The sequence below is a fragment of the Lathamus discolor genome, chromosome 9 (genome assembly GCF_037157495.1).
Source record: "Lathamus discolor isolate bLatDis1 chromosome 9, bLatDis1.hap1, whole genome shotgun sequence".
Taxonomy (NCBI): Eukaryota; Metazoa; Chordata; class Aves; order Psittaciformes; family Psittacidae; genus Lathamus; species Lathamus discolor.
The window spans coordinates 16,090,507-16,112,359 of NC_088892.1; the positions used below are offsets into that span (position 1 = coordinate 16,090,507).

Consider the following 21,853-nt stretch of genomic DNA (forward strand, 5'->3'; position numbering starts at 1 on the left):
TGTTTCAACAGACACTGAGAATGGCCAGAGGCTCCAGGGCGTGGAGGAAGAGTAAATCATCTGTTGCTTTGCTACTTTTTTCCTTTTCCACTCTCCTGGCCAACATAAGGCACACCGCCAAGGGAGCAGAAGTTCTGCTGGGTCCGTGTAGGCAGTTTCCAGCTCACCAGGTGGGATCTTTCCATTGTTTCCAAGCCCGTCAGGTGACCCTGGGTTTCAACATCCTTGGCTTTCTCTCCCAAAGCCACAGCCTTGGGAGTCAGGTCATTAAAAATTAATACATTCCAGCTTTCATGTCAAACATCATCTGAAGGTCATGAGGCCTGGTCCCATCAGGCCATTCTCTATCACCCCTACTCTCTTGTCTGATCTACCCCTTCGAGGATGGCAACCACAACCCTCCTGGGCCACCCATTTCAGCATTTAGTTAACTGCCAGCAAGCAACTTCTTCCTATTGCCCCAGATCATCCTGACAGACGTCAGCCCATCCTATCCCGCCACGGGGACACTCCCTTTCCTGCCATCCTCGCAGGGTTTCACACCTCAGCCTCCATGTTAACCAACCCCAGCTCCTTCAGGTACCCCAGAGCCGGTGTTTTCTTCTTTGGACTGCCTCCACACAGTGCACCTCTTCCTTAAACTGACATATCCAAAGTTGAGCACAAGTATTCCACTGAACTCTGCTCATTTGACATCATTTCACAGATTTACGTTATTTTATGGATGACATACTCCTAAATGCTTGCCTTTTTCAACATGTTAGAAGCAAGAATAGGCCTCTGACTTTAGTACTTATAAAGAAATACCACAGAGCACTGCATAAAAAGGCTTGTAAAAGGAATAGCCATTGTCATAAAAACTCTATAACAATCTGAAAAAGATTTTTGGAGGAAAGGAAACAACATCTCATATTTCTTTGAGGCAAGTATAGCTGTGCTTGTCACGCTATAATTACAGTCTTTATCACCTGAGAAACTATTGATACCACTCTAAACAGTTAAAGCAGAAACAGCAATAAAGAGCCCTAATGAATCTCTACTGCTTCAACCTACATTTCATTCAGCTTGGCACGGCTCTTCCATGCTTGGTTCCAACCATCCACTCTCTCTGGCTCTCAGGCACAATCCTGCTTCTACAAAGACATTTACAGCAATTTCTAGGACAGATTTTATTTTTAAGGCAGTATCTGGGGACACAGCTTGCACAGGATTTGCTTCTCTAGAACTTTTATTTATTTTTAACAAACCCACGACGTGTGGGCTGAAAATACTTCAGGAAAACTTCATCAAAGACTCATACTTATTCATTGGGGTGGAAGTCAATTAGAAAAAGAATAACAGCTACTTCTTTATAAATAGCCTTTTTATTCCTGGGAATATTTTGTCTTCCTGGAATAGCAATAGTTTCCAATAGCTAAAGAGGTCTACAAGAAATCTAGAGAAGGGCTTTTTAGAAGGGCCTGTAGTGATAGAACAAGGGGGAATGGCTTTAAACTGACAGAGGGGAGACTGAGATGAGCTCTGAGGCAGAAGTTCTTCCCAAGGAGGATGCTGAGGCACTGGCACAGGGTGCCCAGAGAAGCTGTGGATGCCCCGTTCCTGGCAGTGTTCAAGGCCAGGTTGGACGGGGCTTGGAACAACCTGGTCTATTGGAAGGTGTCCCTGCTCCATGGCAGGGGGTTGGAACTGGATGAGTTTTAAGGTCCCTTCCAACCCAAACCATTCTATGATTCTATAAATGGCTGCATTAGAAGGAAAAGGTTAACAGAAACTAACAGAAGCCAAATCCTTCTTTTGTTTTAAATAGTTACACATCAAACCACTTAATGCATTCACTGCGGGAAAGCTGGTCCAGAAGACAATCCACCTCGGATTTTGCTGGCAGGCTCAGGAGCTGCAAAGCTGTCAGCCCAGGCCTGCAGGAGTAAACAAGGCTGGGAAATGATCTCCATATGCAGCATGATCATGGGGCTGTCCCAGCTGTGACCTGAGCTTTTGTAACCTCTGATGGGTGCACCGTACTGCTGCGTCTTGGATGTGGCAGGGGCTTGAAACAAGAGAACCCACCATTAATCACTCAGGAGAGCGTGTTATTTGTTTACTTGGGTCTGCAAGCACAATAGATTAAGGACACAAACCAACTGACATGTACAGCATGTTATCAGGCAGGCACACTGCACTGTACCGAATCATCGCCTGCTCCCCAAGTTGCTTAATCCTCACATACTCCTTAAATAGCATCACACAGCTTTGATTTACTTTGCTAGATTGCACATAATCCTCTTCCGTCTCCGAGTCTTGTTAATGAACAGCTTGGAGACCACCAGTATCACGCAGTACAAACACCCAAATCCATCAGAAAGCCAGGACCCCGCGGCTTTCACAGACAGGGCCACTTTCTGCGTGTCCTGCCCAGCCATCGCCACCCCTGCAAATGGCAGGGAAAGGAAAGACAAAAGCCTGGCAGATGTGTAGGGCAATGATGGGAGTCATCAGGCAGCACTGGAGCAGATTTTACCCTAAACTTGGACCTCTTAACTGCAAGCACCCTTATGAGCCCGCTGATGTAAACTGGTTTCGAACAAAATGTGACAAGTAAAAAGAAAGTAGCACTGTCCTTACCTCCTGCCAGTGGGAGACCCTCCTAGGTCAGGACTGAATTCTTCACAAGGGTGGTGAGGCCCTGGCACAAGGTGCCCAGAGAAACTGTGGCTGCCCCATCCCTGGTAGTGTTCAAGCCCAGGTTGGATGGGGCTTGGAGCAACCTGGTCTAGTGGAAGGTGTCCCTGGCCATTCTATGATGATTGCTCTGTGGCAACAGGAGCAAAACTGCTTAAAGACTGAAGCCCACTGTGCAGAGCCAATTCAGGCTGCTCTCAGGCACTGCACCACCACTGTGCCTCCATGCAGAGGGAGGAGCTCTGCCTCGGTCCTGCCACTTGTCACGAGGAAGCAGATGGGCAAAATGGATTGTTGAGACTGCAGGAAAGACCATAAATCCAGAGGAGTGCACTGGATATCCAAAGGATTTTCCTCCCTCTAACTGCTTTTCTGGGGAAGAGAACATCACAAAGAGATCGACTCACACACCCACCCGTGTTGACAAACACTGGGTGTGGAGACAAGCAGAAGCATGACCTATCATGTGGCATAACTGGCTGCATCTCTTACTGTGATAGCTCTTGATTTCTTGTAGCTGCCTCCCCAGAAAAATGCAAATGTACCAGTCACCAGAGAAGACCCGTGACAGCGTTACGCTGCTGTGCAGCTTGTCAAACCCAGAACCCAAGCAGGTTCCATTAGAACAGCACACTGGAATGCGCACATTTTTATCTTCCAACATATTTTCAGTGTCCAGTTAGAAATATAGGAAAGGCTGTACACAGCTAGACTGAGGGTCTCTGTTAGGCACTAGTTTTATCTTCCATCTAGGCTAACAGCATACTGCTGGAGAGAGTACAGTGAACTGTCCTGTGCTCCAGCTTCCTGCAAGGTACAGGGCAGGGACTCCCTGAAACAGGGGCAATGCCTCTGTATTTCACAGAGTTCTTCTAATTACTTTCTAAACTCACATCAATTTTAAGTATTTGCAATATTCTCAAAGTTCCACAGTCCCACAGTCTCATTATACTTTAAACGCAAAAGGACCTGCCCTTGTTTTGCTTTGACCCACCAGTTGCTTGCTTCATTTGATGTCCCCAAGCATTTGATCAGAAAACCCAGTAAGAATTACTCTGCACTCACCTACTTCATGTTGCTTATTTTTCAGACCTGTGTCACAGCCACTGTTTCTCTTCCAGAGAAAAGAATCTTCCTGTTTGCTCATCCCAGGTGTTACTCAGCTTTAATCATTCCTCACACCTTTCTCTGCCCCCATTTAGCTTACTACAAGACTGCTCAGCAGTGTTTTAGTGCAAAAGGGCTTTTCCCTACAGCTGCAACCCCAATCTTCACCTGTGAGACTGGTTCCGCAGTGCCAGGAGAGGCAGCGTAAGCAGTGCCCATCTGCAGCTCTGCAGCCAGAAGGGAGACAGGGAATGCCAGCCTTCATGTGGGGCACACCTAAGGGCTCTGCCAGCGCCTTGGAGAGAAGATTGCTCTGATCACCTGCAGAAAAGCTAAGGAGGATACTAATATATGAGTAAACCTTCCCTTTGTCAGCTGCTTGCACTGTGCAACAGCATAGAGCAGTGTTACTCGGGAACAACAGCAGTACTGTATGTTTTGGAGCCGACAGCCAGTGAAACACCAAGCACTGAGCGTGGCTCCGAGGAGACTCCTGTTTAAGCCAATCAAGACATGAAGATTCGTGACCTGTCCACAATTGCTCCTTTTCCCCTTTAGCAAAGCATCAAGCGGCAGTGTGACATGCATTCCCTAGCACCAACACAGTTTCCAACCCCTGAAAGTGAAGGGTCAAACAAACACCAACCTTCCTCCTGCCAAGTGCAACATCCTCTTGCAGGGAGCACACCTGCACTGGGCACACCAAGCAAAGGTAGATTTGGACAGCTTGCAGCCTGGACAATGTTCACTTCCTCGTTCCCCACACATGTAATCAGAAGCAACTGAATTACCTCTGCCAGTGTCCTGCCTCCTCCCACTTTCCCAGGGAAAAAGCTCCTTCTTTGTGCTGCATTTTTGTTTTATTTCTGGGAGGTCTAGCTCAGCTCCAGCTCAAAACAGAGCTATGTTAATGCTCTTCATACCTAACCAGGGCAGACTGCTCAGATGCACAGGACCAGCTCAGTACTCTTGCTGTCGCCTGCCTACACACACAATTATCTACAGGGCACCTGCAGGGCACTCCAGCCTTGGTTCTGATTCCTCAACACACACCTTTCCTTGCCAAGCTGCAGGTCTTCCTAGGGGTGGAATGTGCAGAGATTAGTAACATACACCACAGGCTATGCAGATTTCACTGACTAGACACTGCACTGTGTGCAAAGGAAGAGGATGAGTTTAGAAACTTTAACCTTCCAGTTTGGAAGTCAGGACCCACAAATGATGACAGTATGTAACACCCCAGTTTTATCCCCTAGGTCAGTGTAGGACCATCCAGACCCACTTCACTCTTTGAGACTTGAAGCTGCACACAGGTCCATGTAATAAAGATATGAAAACATCCCTACCTAAAACAACAAAACCCAGAACAGATAATACTGACCTCCCAAGGCTATTCATAGCCAAATTAAAATAGCAGCAGGCTGGAAAGGCTGCTTGCCTCTGTCCATACCTCTTTATCACATATCCTGTCACAATGTAAGGAAATGACCTCCTTTTGCTTTACAATGTGCGGACACTTCCCAATACCCTTGTTAGTCAAGACAGCTCTTCTAGGGCAGGTCAAAACCAAGAGTAGCATTGTATTAAGAATGATGGATGTGGTCCTGGCACCCACAGTCATACTGCAGTTCCCAATACATGCTGTAATTAACTGCACCAGAAAGACTTGGTGCCAACACTGCCATACCTGTAGAGAGTCCACGATCAGTCTTGTCCCTGTCCCTGTCTCATGCTGGAGAATCCAGCCCTACTCTTCCTCCCATCTGATCTTTTCTGCTGTCAGTACCATGGCATATGTAGAGGTATCGCCATCACTATTTTACATGCAAAACACTGACAGCTATTATAATGCTCACAGGCATAACACTATGACATTTCATTAATGTCCTTTATCAGCAGAGAAGAAATAAAACCCAGACCACAGGATGGTCTTTCTCTGTGTGAGGAATGAGTTGAAAACCAGTGTAAAAATCTCCTATCCATGGGAGCTGGACTGTGTCTCCCTGCCCTGAGTCTGATGCTGTGGAAAGGGAGCAGTGCAATTCCAGTTTCCAACCAGTGCAGGAGCTTGCCATGGCTGCAGCCTGCATAAGCTGCAGTCACCAGGAGAAACGGCAGTCCTGTGCTGGGAAGCCATGAGCCAACGCAGATGCCATGGCAGAAGGGACCCAGATGTCTGAGTCTCACTTAGACCTGTGGCAGCCCAACTGATATAAGTGCTCCCTTTTACACACAGAAAGCCCTCAAGGTGCACTAATACAGGTAGAAATGGTATTGAACAAGCCTACAAACATTGCTTCTAAAGTACCAAATGGCTGGATAACAGCAAGTGCAGTCACCGTGTAAGCTTCCCACTGAAATTCAGGTGCTACCCAGGCAGCCGAGGGCTGTCTCACTGAAAAGGCACACGGCTGAGCAGCACCTACACAGGCATACTCTGCCTGTGGCTGCAATCACACCACTAACCCTCTTTCTGCCTCTCACTGTGATATAATAAATATATAAAATACCTACGTTTTGGTAAGCCATTGTGAAGTGAATCTCCACAGCATGATGGGAGCTCTTCAAAGGTGCATCATTTTCTCAACATCTGCAATATGCCACTTGTAGCTGCGGACTGTCTAATCCTTCACAGACCAAAGGCAGCTGTGAGCTAAGAGAACAGACAACGTATTTAATATAATTGTCTTCTGAAAAGCTATTCGACTAAAAATGCTGCAGCTGCACTGTCTGCAATGGTATTTTGTCTGACTTGTCCCAGTAAAAGAAAAGAAGTTGTCTGTTTCTACCCCCAAAAAAATCCTAACCAACTAGGTCATACAGAAATGGCCTTCAGATGAAAGACAGCTGATAAGATAAAGAATAACATCAAACAAAGCAGGCAATTGCGGTCTCCCAGGGCAGTTAATGTATAAATGCCATCGCACAAATGTGTCACCAGCACACAGGGAATGTCAGGGTCAAATGCTAGGCTGGTTTGGTCTCACCTATCTCCAAATGCCAAAATTACTCAAGCTCAACTAATCACAGACTTCATACAAATTTTTCTCTATTCAGTGTGGGCTGTACAGGACACGATGTACCATTTCCACCTCGGATACAACAATGGTATTATCACCATCATTGATGGTGATGATGCACCAGTGCTACATTGGTAGCTGGTGTCTACTGATAACCACCACTGAAGGCAGCTTTGGCAGTTCCTGAGGGAAGACAGTAGCTCTGACCCCAGCAATGGTTCTTCACTTCCATGTGCATCCCAGAACAAAATCTCCTCAGTTCATTGGAAGCACAGCCTCGGGTGGTTTCTCTCAGGTTCAATCACTGTCTCACATTATACTTTCCAGTAACGTTCAGCACAATGGAGAATCTTAGCTGTTTCATTAAAATCTGTTTCCTCCTCCTCCCCCGGGCAGCTTTAGTGAAGGACATCAATTGATCAAGAATGGCCCTGAGATGTTCTTAGGTGCATAGGAATTGCAGGAATTCATCAGAGCAAGAAGGTCTCTAGCCCAACCCCCTGACAGCAGCCAGTAGAAGATATTTCAGAACAACAATATAATGCTATGCCAAAAGAACCTGAGTAAACTCCCCTATTCAGAGCATGTGGGGAATGCATAATTGAGGAAACGCTCCGCTGACCACATTAGAAGCGCGTGAACTCTGCTTATTTGCTCTCAGCCTCAGCAATATCACTGCTTCCAAAGGAGGTATGAGATCCACAGCATTAAAGAAGGTTTTGTTAAGGCTTCAGCTTCCTTTTATAAGAAAAGGATGCATAAGAATTTTTTCCCTTATGCATTTATGCAATGTAACTCTCATATGAGTAATTAACTACACTGCAGTCTACTCATTTCCTTCTAGCACGGAAGAGGCATGGGTGGAATTTGCATTACATACAATTTACTTCCTTTTATCCATTTTTTATTTAATGAACCATCCTAGGGTTACTACCTAGGGTAAACAAAAGACTGAGCTTCCTAGTCCTAACCATGATTTCCTAGAGCCATTATCACCAAAAAGAAAACCATCAGAAGTGTGACTCAGACTCCTTCAGGCCTTTTACTGGTAATAAACTGATAATCCAGTGCTTTAGTTCAAATATTTGAGCCTTCTGTTTATTTCGTAGGTGAGGACTATTTGCAGATCTTGCAGGATGTAGCTCATTGTAATTCTGCAGATCGCGAGAACACAAATAAACAAGCACAGCGGCCAGGGACACCAAGAAACCCTCTAATATCCCACTGAACAAGGGTGGCTGTGTCCCAGCTGCAAGAGAGGACGCCAGTATTCCAGAGACCTCACTGTCTGTCACCCAGCCAGCCCCAACGTGGGCAGGGAGCGGAGGGAAGCTCTCCCACACCACCACTAAGTGCACTTGGCTTTGGGGTGGGAGGCAGAGGATTGCGCTGAGGTTTGGTTAAATCTGCACTTACGTCCTCAAGAAAACTGAGTTTTAAAAGAATCTGCAGCTCCCTGGTTATTAGCTCACAACAAGCTTCATCCCCATGGCTCAGCTGTGAGCCGGTTTATTGCTCCTCATACCAAGTGCTGCATTTCTGCTGCACCAACATTTCCATCAGAGAAGTATCTTGGTGTTCAGGCTTCCTGCTCAGCCAAGGGACAAAAGTCACATTAAAGCAGCTCTAAAGAACCCAGCTGTTCTGCTAGCAGTTTTAGATGCCACATGGTATGAAGGTTACTCCTAAAAGTAACTTTTCAGTGGTTGTACCTGAAAAGGCAACAATATACAGTAGCTGAAAGTGAGAAATTAGCAGCTTAAAGCTAGACCACTGCAGGTGAAGGTTACTTATTTAGACTCCTCACCTCCCTGGCCCCATTGGTCACTCACTCATCCTCAGAACCCAGATATTGTCAATAGGAAAAAGGGAGATGGAAGACAAGCTTTGACCAAGTTCAAACAGAGAAAGTGCAGGACTAGAAGATAAAGAAAACAGCAGCCACCCATGAGGACTTCTGGCTTTTGTTTTTGACCCTGAAAAATATTTGCTGGCCTCAAGTTTGCTTCTTTCCAAAAGCAATTCCTCCATGTCTGCCTCCAGCGGTGACATGTCATAAATTGCTTTCCTGACCCTGCTTGTTATGCCCCAGTAATACTGAGCTTGCAACACCTGCCTGGCCATCTGGAACTGGTTAGGAGCCCTCATAACCAGAAGCCATTTTTCTGGGGGAGAAAAAAACAACCCACAAAAGCAAAACAGCAAAAAACCCCACCAAAACCCCTCATTTCGTAACACAGAGGAGCTCAGAAGTCAAAAATACATGGGGCCTAATTCCTGTGTACTCCTCTGCCTGCTGAGCTCCATGGCACGAAGCAGACCATGGTGCTAAACCCCACAGGAAACCAGTGTTTCTTGTTTAGGAAACATTGCACACTGAGGGATCCTTCCTTCTGGTCAGTGATTCTTTTTAAGCCTCAGCCATGCCTGGATGATTCTGGATATAACTCAAAAACGCAATGAAGGTAAATGCAAAACAGCAGGGTGCATCTCATCATTGCTTAAAATGAAGTGTATTTGGAAGGTATCATTCCCTCCAGCGTCTGGGAAAAGGAAAGTTTTGGAAACAACATTCTAAGTAGTAATCACCTGATCTGTAGCTTCCAGTTTGCGATGCCAGAACACAGAGCAGTTACATCCAGAGGATGGAGTCAGCCTCCCCATTATAAAAGGGGAGTAAAACGAAGCTCAAGTCCATGCCCGATTTGGGATCCCCGTCTTCTTCTCTTCTAATTTCCAAGCATACACTGAGGCCTGTGCTGCGCCTCACTCGAGTACAGAATGCAGTACACTACCAGTGCATATAAAGCTGGGTTACTTTGTCACCCAGCGACAATGAAAGGAAATTCCAGGGAGAGTAACCCCTGAAGCTGCCACTTCACCTGCTCTCACAGGCCTTGCTTCCAGTGTCTGTCCCTTTCATTTAGTTTAGCTCAGGATAAAGTTTACCTAAAACCCAAGTGAGAAATCCAAACACAGGTTGCACCAACTTAATCACATCACTAAAAATAAAATCCCTTTCAGACAATCATCTGGTATCAGTGCCTTACACAGACAAGGTGTTTCTTCCATCTGTGCAGTTCCAAGAATACTTAGCAAATCTGCAGGGAGATGGGGAAGACAGACTTCTTGAATAAGAATAACAGGATCAGCTGTACTGTTGAACAAGGTAGAGGTTTTTTTCTAGGTGCTCAAGCTGTGCAAGATTTGGAGCTTTTATATGAGTGTGACAACTGCAGTTCTGCCCAGACACAAGTGCATGATGATGCTGCTGTGTAGAAATCACATTATTCTGCAGAGGGCAAGGTAACTGCCCAGTGACACTCCACACTACTGACTGCTCTGCTTTGCAGTCCTGCATTCAGCCCAGCAAGGTACATGCCTGCAAGAAGGCAACAGCCTTTGCTGAACCTGCTGAAGTGATGCAAGCTTATTCAAGCAGAAACCCAAAGCAGCTGCTGGCAGCATACAACACCCTCTGTGGGTGAGCTTTGCTGAACTGCTGTCCCAGTCCTGCCTGGTTTCTCCCTCCAACATGAACTATACCATTAGGTTTAACATGCAAAACATAACTTGATTTTGAGTCAAGAGTCACCAGCAGGCCCTTACTTCTCTCAGGATTTTGCTGCCTGTTGACAGCCCAAGACAGCAAGTACTCCTTTCAACTCTGTTGCAAACACTTATTATTGTTCTTTCTCCCTCCTACACCGCTGAAGTGCAGATAACACTATTGATTTAAGTGCAATCAAAGCGAGCCTGCTGTACAATGAACATTTTGTCCACACTGTGCCATACCATGGCAAGGGCTGCCTCTTTCCCAGCGACGGAAGCCCATTAAAGGGATGTGATTTATGAGTTCATGAGGGAAAAATGAGTTTGTGCTTCAATTACAGAATTGTGCAGAGAAGCAGAAACTTGGTTCCCACATGGAACTTCTCAGATACTATGCCAAAGGGGGAACAGAGAAGGAGAGAGGAGGGGAGGGCAAAGGAGGCATGTTCAGACCTCATACCAACTGATCCTTGCCTGCTGACACCTGCACAGATGTTTCACAGCAGTAGGACAATAGACCTGCACTGTCCTAACCAAACCCTGTGGTCTGCCTCGGGGGCAGAGATGCAGGGGCACAGAATGTTATATTCACTGCCAAATAAATCCAGGAAAGACATAATAAGCCAAACAGCAGTGGCCACAGGTTTCCATAGCTTATACAACAGTATCAATCACACCTGAGAGCTGGCTGCAAAGGGAGCTGAAATTAACAGCACTTGTTGCCATACCAACTATTTACAAGAGTGAAGCACGAATAAGGAAGTAAATAAAACCAGGATGGAGGGGAGAGGCTATGGAAACAGGAAAAATCATAGGGAAGTGACACTTCATATTCCATGTTTTCACAAGTAACTCACAATACAAAGTGAGGAAGCAATAATGAAGTGTAAGCGATAAAGCATCAGAAGCACCTCTTCTTTTGTGCGGTTTTCCTTTTTCCCAAAGCCTTTCACATCAGGTTTTCTTTACAACACAGCCGCATCTTTGGCCCAATCCCTCTCCTCTGAAAACAGCAGCTGCCTCACAACCTTATTTTTAATAGAGGTCACAAAACCACTCCACGCGAAAGCCCTTGATAACACAGCTCACCAAAGCAAGATGAAGTACGCTTTTATTCAGGTAACAGCCCCAAGTCCCCAACAGGATGATGCGCGCGGCGGCCCAAGCCGATGGGGGGCGGGCACAGGGGAACCGGCGCTGAGCCCTGCCCCGAAAGGCCCCGGAGAGCACGGAGAGCCCGCAGGGAGCGCCGCTGCCGGACCACGCTCAGCGCTCCCACCAGCGCCGCCGCTCCTACAGCAAGCGTCGAGCCGGCCCCATGTGCTGGCGGCCGCTCCCGTGCCGGCCCTCACACCTACCGCCCCGCCGCCGCGGCGGGGCCCACGAGAGCAGCACCCCGCGTGCCTGGCGCTGGACCGTTCCGGTCCCACAGCCGGCGGCGCCCTGTCCCCCGCCGGGACCGGTCCCGCGAACCGCGGCTGCCCGGGGCACGGCCGGCTCCAGAGGCTGCCTGCCTCCCACCAGCGCTGCGGCTCCCCACGCCGACGGGGCGCGGCTGGAGGGAGGGAGGAAGAGGAGCGGCATCTCGGCCGCGTTCCCCGCCCGGGCAGCAAGCAATCTGCCCGGGCAGCACCGGTACCGGGGAGCCCGCCCCGCGGCCGAGCCCGGGACACGCCGAGCGGTCGCGCACGGACCCGGAGCGCTCAGAGCGGCCGCCTCCGCCGGGCCCGGCCTGGGGCTGCGCTCCCGCACCCCGCGGACACCGGGGCCAGGCGAGCCCCCCAACCCTTACCTGCCCTCGGCGGCGTGCGGCGGCCGGGAGGGGCGGGGCCATGCCAAGGGGCGGGGCTATCCCCTCGGGGGCGGGGCCGGGGCCGTGGCTGTCCCGGGCGCTGCACCGCGGAAAACCCGGAGCAGCGAGCGGCGGGAGCGGGGTCCAGAGGCTGCTTGGGATCCGCTCAGCCTTCCCGACGATGGGCTCTCCTTATTTCATACCTTGCCTTGTGGAGACGGGATAACCTGTCCCGCTGCCAGCACAGGACCCGCCCCGAGGGGAGGTGTCAGCAGAGCAGGTGTAGGCAGCAGTGCTGCCGGCCTGAGCCCTAGCGCTCGGCAGCGCTATGGCACGGAGCAGCCCATGGCTGGACCGCGCAGAGCTTCTGAAACCCCTCCGGCCTAGGTCCGTGCCTGAGGGAGGTATTGGAGGGGAAACCCGGGGCTGAGGGGTATCCGGTCTTCAACCCGAGCAGATAACAAGAGTGAACCTAGTCAAGCCCCTGTTCAAACCTGAGCCAGCAAAAATTAAGCTCCAAGTTAGGATGTGAAGGTACAGTCCCAGCAATTCCAGCTCATTGGGATTCCTACATCCCTGCTGTTCACCTCCTCAGCACAATCTGGACTCCTGCCACTGCCCTTCATTCCCCTCATGCCCCCTGGTCTCCGTCCCCTCACATCAAGGCGCAGCCGCAAAGAAGAGAGACATAAGGTACAGGAAGAGCTCTTAGACAAGGAGGATAAATCAGGATACAGCAGCTCTCACAGTTTTCATCTTCTACAACAGAGAAGGCTGAAGTAAGACTAGTCACACACACGTGCATTGAGTTTTGGCCAAGTGTTTGCCTGCTACACACACCCCCTTTTATGCTGTCCCTACTTTAGAAGTGGGGAGATGAAGGCCACAAAGTGAAGTACCTTGCCCCAAAGCCCAGCTTGTCCCCAGCAGCATCACTGACCTGTTCATAAGTTCCAGCCCAGAGACAAACCCAACTGGTCTGCCCAAAGACTTCTGCTTCTGTGTGATCCTCACGTGCCTCTGCAAGCCTGAGCCTCTATACAACGAGATTAAAGTGTTTCTTTAAAAAGAGGAACATTAAGATTTCATGACATGGGAATATTCACATTGGAGTATTTGCTTTCCTCCTGTAAGTGCTGATTTCCAGCTGCACTAAACTAGAACCACTCTAAGGATCTCAGCTGATATAAGCATAGTGGCAAACGTGCATTTCTTCCAGCTTGGCTGAACTGAGACCTGAAGAAACAGACAGCTCTGCCAATGGCCTTCAGCTTTAATCTTTTCAATAGTGCCTTTAGGCTATAAAATGCAGCACTGGCTTTGAAGGCAAATAGCCAGAGCCTTGACACTACCATTAACTTCATGTACAGCCACAGAAATTACTTCACTTTTCTGTATCTCAGCTCCAGTCGATGGCAATAACACTAAAGCCCATTGAGATCACTAAGAGCACTGTGTTATTGCTGTAACTTGGCTGGGATGCTCAGAATCCATTGTGGGGTTTCAGCACCAAATTAATCAGTGCAACATAGAGGCTAGAACTGCAGCAATAACTTTGATATGAGGATTCAATAGGTACGATATTACTTGGATTTACAGCCTGTGCTTTCACATCTTTATCCAGGCCATTATAGCCTGTGCCTAATAATGGGTGTAAAATAGCAACCCAAGAGCATGCAGTAAGTGACAGACATACAGTGTCCAAACATCACTGTAAGTTTGAATTTCTGCATGCTGGAAGTCAATGCTTCTGCATCAAGTGGAGGAAGGAATAGCAGCTTAGTAAAGGTTTATTTTCTGGCCAGATAGAGAAAAATGTGACTTGGAAGAGAGAAAACACAGTCCCATGAGGACAACTTTACAACAGTCTGTGAAATAAGCCAGCTACTCCTATGCTTGTCTCAACTTCAAGTCTTTTAACGCCTTCATGAGGACAACTGGTAGAAGCCACGTAAAACACTAAAATAGAAGGCAGAGGTGGGGAAAAACTGGATTTACTTCCTGATCTCTATTTAAGCTGTTATGGTCTGTACCCTTGAATAAACTGCTGATTCAGCAGCCCAAGTGCATAAACCTGCGCTCGGGAAGCGCGACCAGACACCCCTGAGCTGGACCACTGTCTCTGGCTCTGTGGGACTGACCAAGGGAATATTCCAGATGGTGTGTTGTCTGCTCTGCAATAAAGCTGAGAGAAAAGAGGAGGGGAGGGCATTTGTTATTACAACATTTGTCTTCCTGGGCAACTCCTACACCTACTGCAGCCCTGCTTCCCGGGAAGCGGTTGGACATCGCCTGCTGATGGGAACTAGAAAGTAAAATCTTTTGCTTTACTTTGCTTCCATGCATGGCCTTTGCTTTTGCTTTATTAAATTGCCTTTATTTTGACCCATGAGGTTTTACCATCTTATTTTCTCCCTCACAGTCCTGCTGAGGAGGGGAGTGATAAAGTGGTGGTAGGTGCTTGGTGTCCAGCCAGAGTCAACCCACCACTTTGTTCATGCATATTCCAGTAAGGAAGAAAAGTTCCTCAAAACCTTCACAACTTTTCAGAGTACAATGGATGACTCCTTAGATCAAACGCACCTTTAACTCAGCTAAACAATCCTTTTGCTCTCTCACCAGCACCTCAGTAAGTACAGCCATAACACAGCTCATTGTTCCCAGTCTTTTTATGCTATTCTTTTTCTTAACTGAAATCCTAGTGAGTTCAGTATTTTTAACTGTGACTTTCAAAAGGCTGCCAAAAGATAGCTGAAAAGTATATAGCAGTGTGATTAATGCTGTAGGGGCTCCTTCAGGATTTGTCTCAGTGTTAGAGAAAACTAAATGTGGAAGCATGACAAAACCAGTAATTATTTCACTGGGGCTTTTCATTCAAAGTTATGCTACCCCAACGGATCTCTGCAACTCTCCTCCCCAGCTACATAACTGCAGTTCTAAAATTACTGGGAGCACTAAGGAAAGAACACGGTGTTTGTTTTACTTCCCACTGTCTTGTCACAAAAATACCATACTGAGAACAAAGTGCCTCTCAGTTTTGTTTACTGGGTGTTAAAATGTTAGTTTACAACATGCCAAAATACAGAATCCCCTGTCCATTACTGCAAATGCCAGTAAACCATAAACAAATGCAGACTCCAAAGCATAAAATACATGAGTAATCTGTGTATGAGCAGGATCCTACTCACATCTGTAGGAAATGTGAATCTAGGATGGAACAGGGGCAGAATAGCACTAAGTCGCTTTAGACCCATTCGTTGCAAGCCTACTTTATGTTGTGTTAGAGCAAGAAAGTCATGTAACAGCCAAAATCCAGCTTCAGGTAAACTGAAGCTACATGGAGCTCATCCAGCTTAAACCAGCTAAGAACCTGCCCTTATTTTATCTGGCACTGTGGACCTCAGCTTTTACTGATGAAAAGCTGAGCTGTTTTAATAAAAAACTGAGGCTCTGTGTCCTTTCCACTGTAAGGTATAAATCCATGGTTGGCAGTGGGAACTCTGAAAGACTTCTGATACTATCTTGCTCAGCATTGCAAGATTATTTTGGGTTTTTTAATGTGATAACAGTTTTAAGAGAGAAACTGGCTCATGTTTCAAAGAACTTTCTGAGAGACTTACAAATTGCAAGGCATGGGGAAGACATTACCAACTGCTTACAGCAAAGCCAACAGTTTTCTTAGGGCCACATTCATCCCAGCTACCAGTGACAGTCTGGCAAAGTGTACACCAAGTAACCATGGGAAAACTTGGTGGGCACAAGGAAAGTCTTTCTGGAAAACAAGCCTGAGACCTCCAACCATATGTCAAAACTGGTATTAATCGCTGTTAGTAGAGGAAACAGGTGAGAGGTTAGGTGTGAATGAGATGAAACAGCACTGGTTGTATACTGGTATATACTGCTCCAGTTGTAATACGTCTGTTTGTGGACCTATGTGTTTAGGTTGAGGGCAGTGCTACAACAGAGTGAAACCATCAAAGAGAAGTAAAGGCTGTGCAGATGCTCTTACCACCACTGTCACTCCAGGTCTGATGTGCTGAACTGAGTGTTCAGGCTAGACATATGGTGCCTATGGCCCAAAACATCCTCAGAAATCTGTTCCCTGGCTTCCAAGACATGCAGTAACCCAGCTTACAGTAGAAGACAACATGAAATATAAGGTGACTTCTTCATGAGACACAGTAAGCAAAGGCTTCATTTCCAGATAGAAATATGCAGATGGTTAGGTGACACTGCGTGATATCCCTTCTACACGCTGTCCCATCCCTGCCTTCTGGGTGCTCTGCATGCTCGCTTCTCATCAGCACGAAGCCCTCAGAAATACATGTTTGCTGCTAACCCACCCTAAAAATGTGCTATGTTGTAAGAGGAAACAATACAGCTTCTCCTGTTGGGAACATATCCTGGCATGCCTTTAGAAAAAAGCAAACAATAAATCTTTCATACAGAGGTTCTTTGAAAGATTAGTGAGTTTGCTGCCCTCTTGCAGTCCAAATCACATTCTGAGTCTGGATTTCTCTTTGGTTCTGAGACAATCTCCTAAGTAAAGGCTACACTGCAACAAGGTACCCCACACCAGGAAAGACAACACAGAGGTGAAGCTGTTTGCAAGATACAAAAAAAGAGTAGATGTTTCTCCACTGAATGAGAATATCTGTAGTTACATTAGCCTGCAAGACAGCAAACTCCAGTGATTCACTTTCTGGATTTTGCTCTTTTAGGGTCCATTTGGAACTATTTAAAGTTTTCTTCCAAAAGGATAGAAACAGCCTTTCCTTAAAGAAATAGCAAATATAAACTGACCTTTCATGTCATTATTCACCACCATGGCCAGAGGCAGGGATTTAGGGGAAACCATTAATTACTACAGTTCCTGATTAATCTGAGGATCCTAGTGCACCTGAGGTCAACACCTCCCCTATGCAACCTATTACCATGATGAAACACAGAGGGCAAACAGCAGCTTTCTACAGCACGTGTGTGCTGTGGTGGTGTCCTCCTCTCCCCCAGGCCCCAGCCCCACACACGTGGCTGGTTCATCACTGCAGCAGCCTCACTGACTCCACCACACCAAAATCAAGGCTGCAAATGATCTTTTGTAAAGTCAGGGTCTGGCTGTCTCAGGAAGGCACCTTAATTACATGTAATTACTGTTAACAATGTACAACCACTCTAATCCATCTGCTACAGGTCAGTTGTCAACTGGGGTGTGACCTGACTCCCAAAATCACAGTGAAGTGCAAACAGCTTTTTCCAGAGATGCAAAGACAGTGACAGTGATGGATGCTGAATGGAAGAGTCCCAGCTGGATACATGACATTAACCTGCAGAATGAAAAGCTAATACTAACCCAATACAGTTACATCAGTGGTGCCGATAGATAAGTCCCTGAACCAGGTTTTAAGGCATTATTTTTTTCTGGGAGCTGTCTGCTTATAGAACTGGAAGCTTTTCAGCATTTCATACAGGCTCCAAGAACATATCACTTATTGAACATTATAGAAAAGGCGACCCATTAGGAGTTTTACATCATCTCTGGCACAGAACCAATACTCAGTATCTGGGGAGGAAAAGAGCACTTCAGATAATTTTACAAAGCAATCTTCCTTGGGGAAGCTGTACAAGCCTGCAGCTTTTTGCTTTATCCCTGAGAAAGCCTGGGAATTGCAGGGTAGTTTATACATCAAGATAGTTGCACAAGTTGTGCAGCACCCTGAGTGCCCATGGGCATGATGCTGCTCAGTGTCCGGGGCTGTGCAGCACCCATCAGCCTGGCTGAGAGGAACTCAGCCACAATGTGGGAGCAAGGACATAGCAACATGCAGCAAATGTGCAGGCAGCCTGGCTGCAGGCAGCACGAACCAAGCCCAAGGGAGCTGGGCTGTGGGACAAAGGCTGGTGTGCAGTGTGCCACAGCTACTGGCCATTGGAGCAGTGGTTTCCCCACCAACAGGACATGTTTGCACAGCTGCACAGCCCTGCTTCTCACATGGATGTCACTGTGCCAGGCCAGACTGCCCCACTGCTTTTATTAGCCCATTTGAATCAAATGGCTGTGTGCAACTGGATTAGACAGTTGTTCTTCAAAGGTTACACCCTACACACCATTAAGATTCATGTGTTTTTCAGATGACGTCTTCTGAGTGATTGCTTTCCCAGCTGCTCCCATGATGTACGGGCTGCTGACAGTTTCATTTTCCATGACTTCCCTCCAGTCTGCTGCCTACTTAGTCACACAAGTGCTTCCAAAGAATTTGAACTCTAATACACCGCGTGTAACGAAGCTGCTGGGCTACAGGATCTGAGTCCTGATCAGCCGAGGAATAACCTTGGTTGCCTGCCACAAGCAAATCAAAGGCATGACAACAAAAGTGCTTAGGTTTATCTCAGCTGGTCTTCCACCCTGCTTTTTATTGAGGATAGCTGATCCTCTGCTCGACAACTTCACCACATCATGCCATTGCACTGTCATACTCAATGTAATTAAAATCATTAATACAACTCAAATCAGATTATTAACCAAGTAGGATAGGAAGCACTGTATCATTCTTCCTGAGAATTAAAACCAACTAAACAAGTAACCATCTCCCAGCATGAAGCTCCTGGGAATCAAAAGCAAAAGTCTTATCAAACCCAGGCACTAAGCAAGCAATCACTCTTAGTTCACTTCTCATCAGCTTGCTCACCTTAAGGAACCACAGTATCTCCAAAGCACTGTCCAGCTTTGGAGAATCCAGAGTCTCCCAAGCGAAAACACCCGTCACATCCCACCTTGAGGTGTCGCAGCGGTGGGAAGCTGCCTGCTGGCAGAGCCAGGCTCTAGCCACCACCAGGGACACAACACACACCCCAGGAGAGGGACAGAACAAGCTATACAACCATTAATTAATAATTAATGGTCTATCCAATTATTATTGTGCCTCCCTGAGAAAAAGGCCACATGGTCTCACTGAATTTAGGCTCCTTCAGAGGGCAGCCGGGATGCAGAGCCTGGATGAGGCAACAGCTTCTCCCTGAGCCTTCAGTTCCCTCCTGGGGCCAGTCATGTGAAGTAACATGAAAAGGATTCGCTCCCAGGTGAAGCTCAGGCCAGACTCCAGGAGCTGCTTTGGTCTCTTTCCTAAACTGGAGCACACGAAAAGCAAAGAGATTTTTAGCCAGTCCTCCCTACTTAGCATAGGGAGCGGCTGAGGTCAGTACTGAGGTCTCTATGTCCAAGCATTTCCTTGAAACTGAGAATTAAAAACAAGCTATTGCTTAAAATGAAGAATGAGATCACCTTGTATTCATTTGACAGCACACATTGGTGTGTTTGACAGGTACCAAACACTAACATCATTTTAACATCTACCCACCTAAACCCTCCTTTTCAGAGACAGCAGAACCAGGTGGAAAGCAGAGAGCTCAACACAATTCCATGAATCTCATGCCAGGTTTTAATTTGGCACAGTAATCCTAAAATTACATTATCCTGTTAAGGCAAGCAGGCACCACATAAATTATACTTATGTGCACTCATAAGCTGAAAGCATTTTTCATTTTAGACAAGTACAACAAATGCTGCCAAACTCAAGGAACAGTTAAACTCATAACAGTTTCAGAAGCTGTTAAGCTATGAAAATGCAGATGATGGTTACAAAAAAGACCAAAAAAAGAGATAACAACAAGAGTTAATCATACGCAGTGGAAAGGTTATGCAGCCAATGCGAAGTGAAGGGAGCAGCAATTGTACAAAGGCAGAACCACTTTACTGTGATTTATCATGTGGCAGAGAGCTTGCTTTGGGTTTTGTGCATAAATGGATTCTCTGATGGTGGCACGTTTTGTTAGAGTCACTCTATAACCTGCATCAGGCAGGGCACTCGTGGTGCAGAGTAGTGGGGCAAGATCAGCTCCTTCGACCTGCTGGTCACGCTCCTTTTGATGCAGCCCAGGATACAGTTGGCTTTCTGGGCTGCGAGCGCACACTGAAGCTGGGTCATGTTCATTTTCTCATCGACCAGCACCCCCAAGTCCTTCTCCGCAGGGCTGCTCTGAATCTCTTCTTTGCCCAGTCTGTAGCTGTTCCTGGGATTGCTCCGATCCAGGTGTAGGACCTTGCACTTGGCATGGTTGAACTTCATAAGGTTGGCATCAGCCCACCTCACAAGCGTGTCAAGGTCCCTCTGGATGGCATCCCTTCCCTCCAGCGTATCAACCGGACCACACAGCTTGGTGTCATCGGCAAACTTGCTGAGGGTGCACTCAATCCCACTGTCCATGTCAGCGACGAAGATGTTAAACAAGACCAGTCCTAACACCGATCCCTGAGGGACACCACTTGTTACCGGTCTCCAGCCGGACATCGAGCCATTGACCACAACTCTTTGTGTGCGGCCATCCAGCCAGTTCTTTATCCACTAAGTGGTCCATCCATCAAATTGATGTCTCTCCAATTTAGAGACAAGGATGTCGTGTGATGTACTGTAGGTTACCCTGCTCTTGCGGGGGGGTTGGACTAGATGATCTTTTGAGGTCCCTTCCAACCCTTGGGATTCTGTGATTCTGTGATTCTGTGGGACAGTGTTGAACGCTTTGCACAAGTCCAGGTAGATGACATCAACTGCTCTACCCCTGTCCATCAGTTCCGTAGCCCCATCATAGAAGGCCACCAAATTGGTCAGGCAGGATTTCCCCTTAGTGAAGCCATGCTGGCTGTCACCAAGCACCTTGTTGTTTTTCATGTGCCTTAGCATGCTGTCCAGGAGAATGTGCTCCAAGATTTTGCCAGGCACAGAGGTGAGACTGACTGGTCTGTAATTCCCCGGGTCTTCCATTTTCCCCTTCTTGAAAATGGGGGTTACATTTCCCTTTTTCCGGTTGTCAGGAACTTCACCTGACTGCCATGATTTTTCAAATATGATGGCCAGTGGCTTAGCAACTTCATTCGCCAGCTCCTTCAGGACCCATGGATGGATTTCATCAGGTCCCATGGACTTGTGTACGTTCAGGTTCTTAAGATGGTCTCGAACCATATCCTCTCCTACAGTGAGCCCAAGGTCTTCATTCTCACAGTCCCTGTGTCTGCCTTCCAAAACCTGGGTGGTGTGGTCAGAGCATTTGCCAGTGAAGACTGAGGCAAAGAAGTCATTAAGAACCTCAGCCTTCTCCAAACCCAGGGTAGCCTGTTCTCCTGATAGCTTCCGGAAAGGGCCCATGTTGTCTCTAGTCGTTCTTTTATTTGCAATGTACCTATAGAATCTCTTCTTGTTATCTTTCACATCCTGAACCAAGTTTAATTCTAACTGGGCCTTAGCTTTCCTAACCTGGTCCCTAGCTTGTCAAAACAGGAGCTATTCTAGCCACACAGAGCATGGGAGATCTAGATGGAATCCAGCATAATGCGATACACACTACTTACAACAAGGCAAGCTATCTCTGGGGATAAAGATGCTAACTGGCAAGTAGGATAGAAAGGAGGCATGCTCAGGGCTGCCAAACCACTGAGGATACACCCACAACATGGAGCCAACAGCTTTTATGGCATCTTCAGGACACAGACCTGCAAAGGCATTACAGCCAGATGTGACATGTGAGCCCATGCTGCTCCGCTATGCTCAGGAAACCCGCCTTGAGACACTGGTAGCAGAGAGCCATATGAAAGCAGTAAGAAAGCCCAGGAACAAGTCCACCAAACCCAGCCCAAATTGCTGGGCCTGGCCAT

General features: G+C 47.3%; 1 protein-coding gene across 4 annotated transcripts in view; it reads right to left on the reverse strand.

Annotated features, from left to right (window-relative positions):
* LOC136019260 (synaptotagmin-like protein 2) overlaps positions 1-12,246 on the reverse strand; it is a 36,704-nt gene extending 24,458 nt beyond the window's left edge. For 2 of the 4 annotated variants that reach the window (XM_065689258.1, XM_065689259.1), the window contains exon 1: positions 6,301-6,532. The gene's annotated coding sequence lies outside the window, so the exon portion shown is untranslated. Of the gene's footprint in view, positions 1-6,300; positions 6,533-12,150 lie in introns of those variants that run through there. The other 2 variants (XM_065689255.1, XM_065689257.1) reach the window with 2 other exon arrangements.
* Between the last annotated feature and the right edge of the window lie 9,607 nt (positions 12,247-21,853).